General features: G+C 38.3%; 1 pseudogene; it reads right to left on the minus strand.

The window, feature by feature from the left end:
- Positions 1-1,710: 1,710 nt before the first annotated feature.
- On the minus strand, positions 1,711-2,199 carry LOC113592803 (U1 small nuclear ribonucleoprotein C-like; annotated as a pseudogene).
- Positions 2,200-6,986: the final 4,787 nt, after the last annotated feature.

Below are 6,986 nucleotides of genomic sequence, written 5' to 3' on the forward strand. Positions count from 1 at the left end.
CTAAGTATGTCTCTTAGCACTGTGCTGACCAATATGGTAACCACCAGTCATATGGATATTGAGTACTTGAAATATAATTACTAGTCTGAATTGAGATTTGCTGTTAGTATAGAGTGTGTACCGGATTTCAAACACCAGGTACCAGAAAGGGTGAAATATCTCATTAATGGTTTTTATATTGATTACATATTGACATTATTTTTAATATATTAGGTTAAATAGACCAGTATTAAAATTAATTTTACCTTTTCATGCATTTAAAAATGTGGCTTTATGCCAGAGCATTTAAATTTACATATTGCTCATTATATTTCTATTGGACAGCTTAGTTTTAGAATTTTCTTTAATGATGGTCTAATGGTGACAAATTCCTAATTTTTATTTTGTCTGAAATGTCTTTATACTTGCTCTCGAAACCTTTTTAAAAAATGTTTATCTATTTTTGAGAGAGAGAGAGAGGGAGGGAGGGGTAGGGGTAGAGAGAGGGAGACAGAGGATCCAAAGCTGGCTTGGTGCTGACAGCAGAGAGTCTATAGTGGGGCTCAAAGTGGGACACAAACTCAAGAACCATGAGATCATGAGAACCATGAGATCGTGACCTGAGCCAAAGTTGGATGCTTAACTGACTGAGCCACCCAGGTGCCCCTGGATTTCTTATTATTTATCCTACTTGGAATTCACTGGATTTCCTGAAACTGTGTATTAGTTTCTTCAGTCAGTTCTGAGAAATTACTAGTCATTTTCTCTTAAAGTATTACCTCTTCCCCATTCTATTTCATCCCTCCTTCTGAAATTCCAAGTAGATGTATGTTAGAAATTTACTTTATCTTCTGTTTTTTTACCTACCTATTATGTTTTCCGTATTTTTTCTCTAGAGGGTGCATACTGAGTTAATTCTTTATAACTACCTAACATTTTGCTACTACTATTATTTGTGTCCAATCTTCTGGTTCAACTCTTCCATGGACTTTGTTAATTTCAATGATTTTATTATTATTTTTTGTTACTAGGAATATAATTTTGTTCTTTTTAAATCTGCTTATTTTTGTCTTAGTCTCTTCAGGCTGCCATAATAAAAATACTATAGATTGGGTGGTTTAAATAACAAACATTCATTTCTCACAGTTCCAGAGGCTGGGAAGTCTAAGATCAAGGTGCTGGCAGATTGGTGTTTAGTGAGAGCCTGCTTCCTGGTTCATAGATGTCTGTCTTCTCACTGTGTCCTCACATGGCAGAAGAGGTGAAGGAGTCCTTTGGGGTCTCTTTTTTAAGGGCACTAACCCATTCATGAAGGCTCCACACTCATGATCTAATTACCTCCCAAAGACTCCAACTTCTAATGTCATCACATTGGGGGCACGTTTCAACATATGAATTTTGAGAGGGCACAAGCATTCAGTCTATAGCATTTTTTAATAGTCTCTTGTTTGTAATCATATTTTATTTTTTATTATTTTTATTATTTATGTATTTTTAAACTATTTTAAAACAGTTGATAATTTTCACATCTCACAATACAAATGAAAATTGCTTTTTTTTTTTTTTGGTCTCATTACTCTTCTGCCAAAACTATTCTTTCTTTAATAGGAAGTGGGGGGGCAAGTCTTCCTTGTCATGCTGTTAGAAAACACTCAGAGTCACAGCACCATGATCTCCTAGTGAAGTAGAACAAATAATGTAAAATGGATATAAAGAAGCTCCCCTCTCTCGTTATTTGCCTGGTTGAGGCATTCCTGGCTGAGTGGGCACCATCACGGAATGGGTGGGAGGTCTCATCACTGGGGGCCCAAGTGCCATTGGCATGTGGCCTCCCATAGGTGGCCTCATTCTGGGAGCAGGTCACACTGGCATTGTCCCTGGCGGAGGAGCACCTATCATCATGGGAAGGGCCTATATCATGGGAAGACCCAGCATATGGGGAGCTGGCATCATACCAGGGCAAGGAGGACCCAGGAAACTGGTGGGAGGTGGGATCATTGCCCCTGCAGGAGGAGAAGCAGAGAATGGAGTAGGAGGCATCTTGCCTTGTTGATATGCAGTGGTTGTTTTGTCGATCAGGCTCTGAGACTGCTTTCCCATCCATTTCTGATAGCATTTCACATTCTCTTTGTGTTTCCTACCTCTGTGGTGTGTCTTCCTCACAGATGGAGAGTCATGGGTGAGGTATGTGTCACTGGAGTCACAATAAAACTTTGGCATGTTGCTCTGCAGGCCACTGGCCATTCCCCAGCCCCTGAATCATATTTTAAACACTTCTTCCTTTTTCGTTTTAAATGTTTATTTATTTATTTTGAGAGAGAGAGAGACAGAGAGAAAGGGAGAGAAGGAATCCCAAGCAGTCTCCAAGCTGACAGCACAGAGACCCAGATGGGGATCTATCTCACCAACCGTGAGATCATGACCTGAGCCGAAACCAAGAGTGGGTGGCTTAACCGACAACCAACACTTCTTTATTTCTTTAAATATCTTAATCCAATATACTTTTCCATATTCTGTGTCTAATAGTTGCAATATCTGAACTCTTTGAAAGTCTGCTTTTGCTCTCTACTATTACTATAGATTTTCTCTTCTGGTACCCTCTTTCCTTGTATATTTTGTGATTTCTTACTGTATGCTGTTCATATTCCTTGGATTTTTTTTGGGGGGGGTGAATTCTTTGAGGCCCGTGTTGAAGGTTGGTTCATCCCAAAAGGATTTCTGTTTCCTTCTTCCAGGAGCCTAGGGGCATTAGTAATCCAGTGGGACAACTTTACAATTTCAGTTCCTCAAAATTTCAGCCTCCTGTAGGGGTCCACTTGTGGAATGAGCTTTCCTTTTAGTTCATCAGAATATCATAAATGGCAGTCTTACGATTTCTTAAAAATAAAGTTCAAAAAATACTTTTCAACTTGTTCTACTTCATGGTGAGGAATTTATTTAGCTTTGGCATTCTCTGTCCTTTCTGTGATTTATTCTCGTGGAATTATTCCTAAATAGCATTTTCTTTTAACCAATGAAAGTTTCCTTGCAACTTCTTTTTTTTTATTGGCTTTGAGTGCAACTCAAAAATTTTATTTACAATAAGTTTTGTAGTTATTTTCTGTGTCAAATTGTTTTCTATACGTGCTGACAGCAGTGCCTGCATATTTTGACTGTTGACTTCTGAAATCCTCTTTTGACTTCCTCAGCTATAGAATGTACTTTAGGACATTTCTATGAAGGGTGTACATTTGTGGCATTCCTGCTGACTCCTTGCATGAGAAGTTCTTTCTGTTGCTTTTGTTTGTGAAGGAGAAACTAAGTTTGGTATTTTGGTTCACTAGGATTTTTTCCCTCAACATTTTACAGAACACCTCCATTTTATAACCCAATTTAAATGTGTAATGGAGACTGGGGGAAACTTGAATTTCTTCCTTTCTAGGTAAGCTTTTCTTCCTCTTACATCTTATAGTACTTTTCTCTAGCCACATAATTAAAATAGTTTGCCTTTTTGTGTCTAGCAATGGTTTCTATTTCAATAACTGCTCCTGGAACATGATGAACCCTTTGTGTTGTTTTTTTTTTTTTAAATAGATTCAGGCCTTTTAATTTTTTTTTAGCTGGAAAAATGTTCTTCGTTTTCTTCTTTCTTTCTTTTTTAGTGTGTTCTTGGGTCCTCATATTTCTTATTTCTTTCTTCAAGACACATCAATCTTGGGTTGGATTTTATTCCCTGTTCTTCTGTGTATGTCTGTTAAGTTCATCTGGTCAGCGTGTCATTGAAGGCCAATGTTTCGTTGCTGGTTTTCTGTCAGGATGATCTAGCCAATTCCATGTTCTTAAAACTTACTATTTTTTCCTGTCATAATTAACGTTTTTGTTCTCATTTCCTCTCTGTGTAGTGATACCTTCTCAAGTTTGTCTTCAATACATTGTTCCAGGTACATTAATGTCACTTCTGCTTTTGACCTCCTTCAATGGATTTCTAATTTTGTTATGATGTATTGGACTTTCTTGTACTTTTTTCTAGCTTCTTCAGCATCTCTTTCCTCATTAAGCTGTGTTCTTCATTAAAAGTTGCTATTTCTGTTTTACAAAAATCATATCTTCTGTGTCTTTGGGAACACTAGTTGCTAGAGTTTTTTTCTCGTTCTTTTATAAATCATTTTATTATTTTTAACAGTATTTCTAAGTGTTTATTTATTTACTTAGAGAGAGGGAGAGAAATAGCACACAAGTGGGAGAGAGACAGAGGGAGAGGGAGACGGAGAGGGAGAGGGAGAGAAAGAGACCCAACCAGGCTTCATGCAGTACTGAGCCTGATGTGGGGCTCAGTCCCGTGGCCATGAGATCATGACCTGAGCCAAAATAGAGAGTTGGATGCTTAACCAACTGAGTCACCCAGGTGCCCCTTTTTAACAGTACTTCTATTCTGAGGTTTCATGCCTTATGGCTGGCTCCTTTCTTTGTTGCAGTATGTTTTCATTGATTCTATGTTGACTTGTTCATATACTTTTTAATATTTAGACCTATCCAAGCATGACATGGTCTACAAATCAGGGTAGAACTTGTCAATATTTATAAGGTATTTAAAGAATTCAGATTCCTTTAGTACAAGTTTTTTCAAAATGTGGTCTACAGATTCCTAGATTTCTGGAAAGGTCCTTCTGGAAAGCCTCAATGAGCACGAGCCCACCTATCTGGGTTCTCCCACCCCTGAAAACAGAGCCACTTACACATCAATTTTTTTGTTTGTAATTTGACTTTATTTTTTATTTTTTAAAATTTACATCCAGATTAGTTAGTATATAGTGAAGCAGTGATTTCAGGAGTAGATTCCTTAATGCTCCTTACCACATCAAGTTTTTATATTAGACACCATTTGAAGGAAGGGGCTAGCTGTGTAAGATATTTCTGAAAACTACTTTTTTGATGTATGAATAACATCTTAGGCTAAGTTAGTAATTTTTGGAAGCTTTACTGTTTTAAGATATTAGGATACCAAAAAGTATGAAAGCTGAAGGAAAGATGTCCCAAGAGAAAATAATGGATTAATAGCTGCCTGTTAGGCTTATGGGAGGAGTCAGTGACGTAACAAGAGGAAATGGATGTAAATTACTTTTACAGAAATTAGCCAGCTACCATGAAGAAGTGCTTCACTAAAATGAAATATGACTTGCAGGTGAATTCTGAGATCATGAGTAGGTCAGCTTAGGGGTTGATAAAGTGGCAGCTCCTTTTGTTTCCACTCCTTTGTGAGTGTCTAAAATATAACTGTTCCTCCACTGAATGCACAAGGATGTTGGTAATTTCTGTTAAGGGTACACAAGGGCACTGATTGGTTGTAGGGAGGGCAGATGACTTCAGAATGTCCACGGTAGGGACATCAGTGGGATCAAAGTCTCAAGATGGGAGATGACACTTAAGGAACCTCCAGACCACTAAGAACAGGAGTTTTCATACTAGTGTGCTTATTATGTGATGGTGATTGAATGGATTGAAAGTACAAGATTAAAATTTGAGGAAGGGCCTAGAATGAACATTAGTATAGAGTTTGGGAACATGGTAGAAGATGTAGATGGGAGTGTAGTTTTGGGAACTTGATTATTTCGTCCTTGGATTTTATAGTTAGCTTCTGCTGGGCTCAGCCAGAGTAAAAAGATGTATTGCATTTCCTCCCCCTTCTCTGTTTTCTTGTTCCTGTCACCTCATATATTGTCTTATAGATATCATAATCATAAACCTTTAAAATGTTTTTGTTTAAAAGCTTTCTCTTCCTATGCAAAGGACCGATTTTTTTTAAAAGGAATGAATAATTTGACATAAGACTTTTAGATGTCTATCTGTCTATCTATCTATCTATCTATCTATCTATCTATCTATTGGAACACTAACTGTAGAGTTTATGAATTCTAAGATATGTGGAGACTAAGAGGCCAGAAATGAGTTAGCTACCTTGAAGGGATGGTAGTTACTTACTCAAGATTGCCTTCGAGGCATGGAAAACTTTTTCCAAGAGTCTGCTGGTGTGTTGATGCATTCCAATGTTCCTAGCTTGAAGCAGTTGAGGCATGGGTTGAGGATGGGGAAGATCAGCAAAACACTTGGAAGTGTGTGCTTTCCTCTTTGAGAGAGTTGGCTTCTCTTCTGAATGAGTGCTGGGAATGCTATGAAGCCAGCCAGGCCCTCTGCCCCTCAGGCTGTGTCATTAGGAGGCAAGTGAGCCTGCCCCATCTTGAGAACCCTTCTTTCTCAGGAGAGAACACTGCCACTGTCTCCAAAGGTGGCCCAGGCTGCCCAGAGGTACCTGTTCAGCTGGAGTCATTTACACCCTTCAGCTAAACCTCACACAGTCCATGATGGCTTTTAGTAGCCTTTTCTGATATGGCACCACATAGAACATGGTGCCTAAACTATGTCTGTGCAGCAAGATCTAGGAGGTTGTAGTTTAAGTAAGTATTCTGGTGATTTTGGTATAGAGAGACCAGCATTCTTTCAAAAGATGTAGTTTATGGGATGAGCGCTGGGTGTTGTATGGAAACCAATTTGACAATAAATTTCATATTAAAAAAATTAAAAAGGCAAAGAGAGATTAAAAAAAAATATGTAGTTTAGAACCCCTGATTTAGTGCACAGACAACTGTGATATTGCATCTGCAGAGAGGACAGACCTAGGGGCGTATGAAGTAAATAGCCCTACCCAGTCTTGAAACATGAACTTCCCTGGGGCACCCCCATAGAATTTGTGTAGCATTAATAAGTCCCTCTAATCCTTTATCCAGAATGTCCACATACATAGCAGTAATGACTTGGGACCACATTATCCCTTTTCTCTGTACCTCTGTGTAAGAGACTGTGGGTTGCCTTTTGAATATCTACTCTTCTTCCTTGCCAACAGACCTGCATTTTATTGATGTTAGTAATATACCCACCTGAAACACTACAAATCCCTGCCTTCCTTGATCATGGGGTAGCCTTTGACTTAATTCTATCCAATGAGATATAAGCAGAAATTGTCAGGTGGGGCT

This window comes from Acinonyx jubatus, chromosome D4 (genome assembly GCF_027475565.1).
Source record: "Acinonyx jubatus isolate Ajub_Pintada_27869175 chromosome D4, VMU_Ajub_asm_v1.0, whole genome shotgun sequence".
Taxonomy (NCBI): Eukaryota; Metazoa; Chordata; class Mammalia; order Carnivora; family Felidae; genus Acinonyx; species Acinonyx jubatus.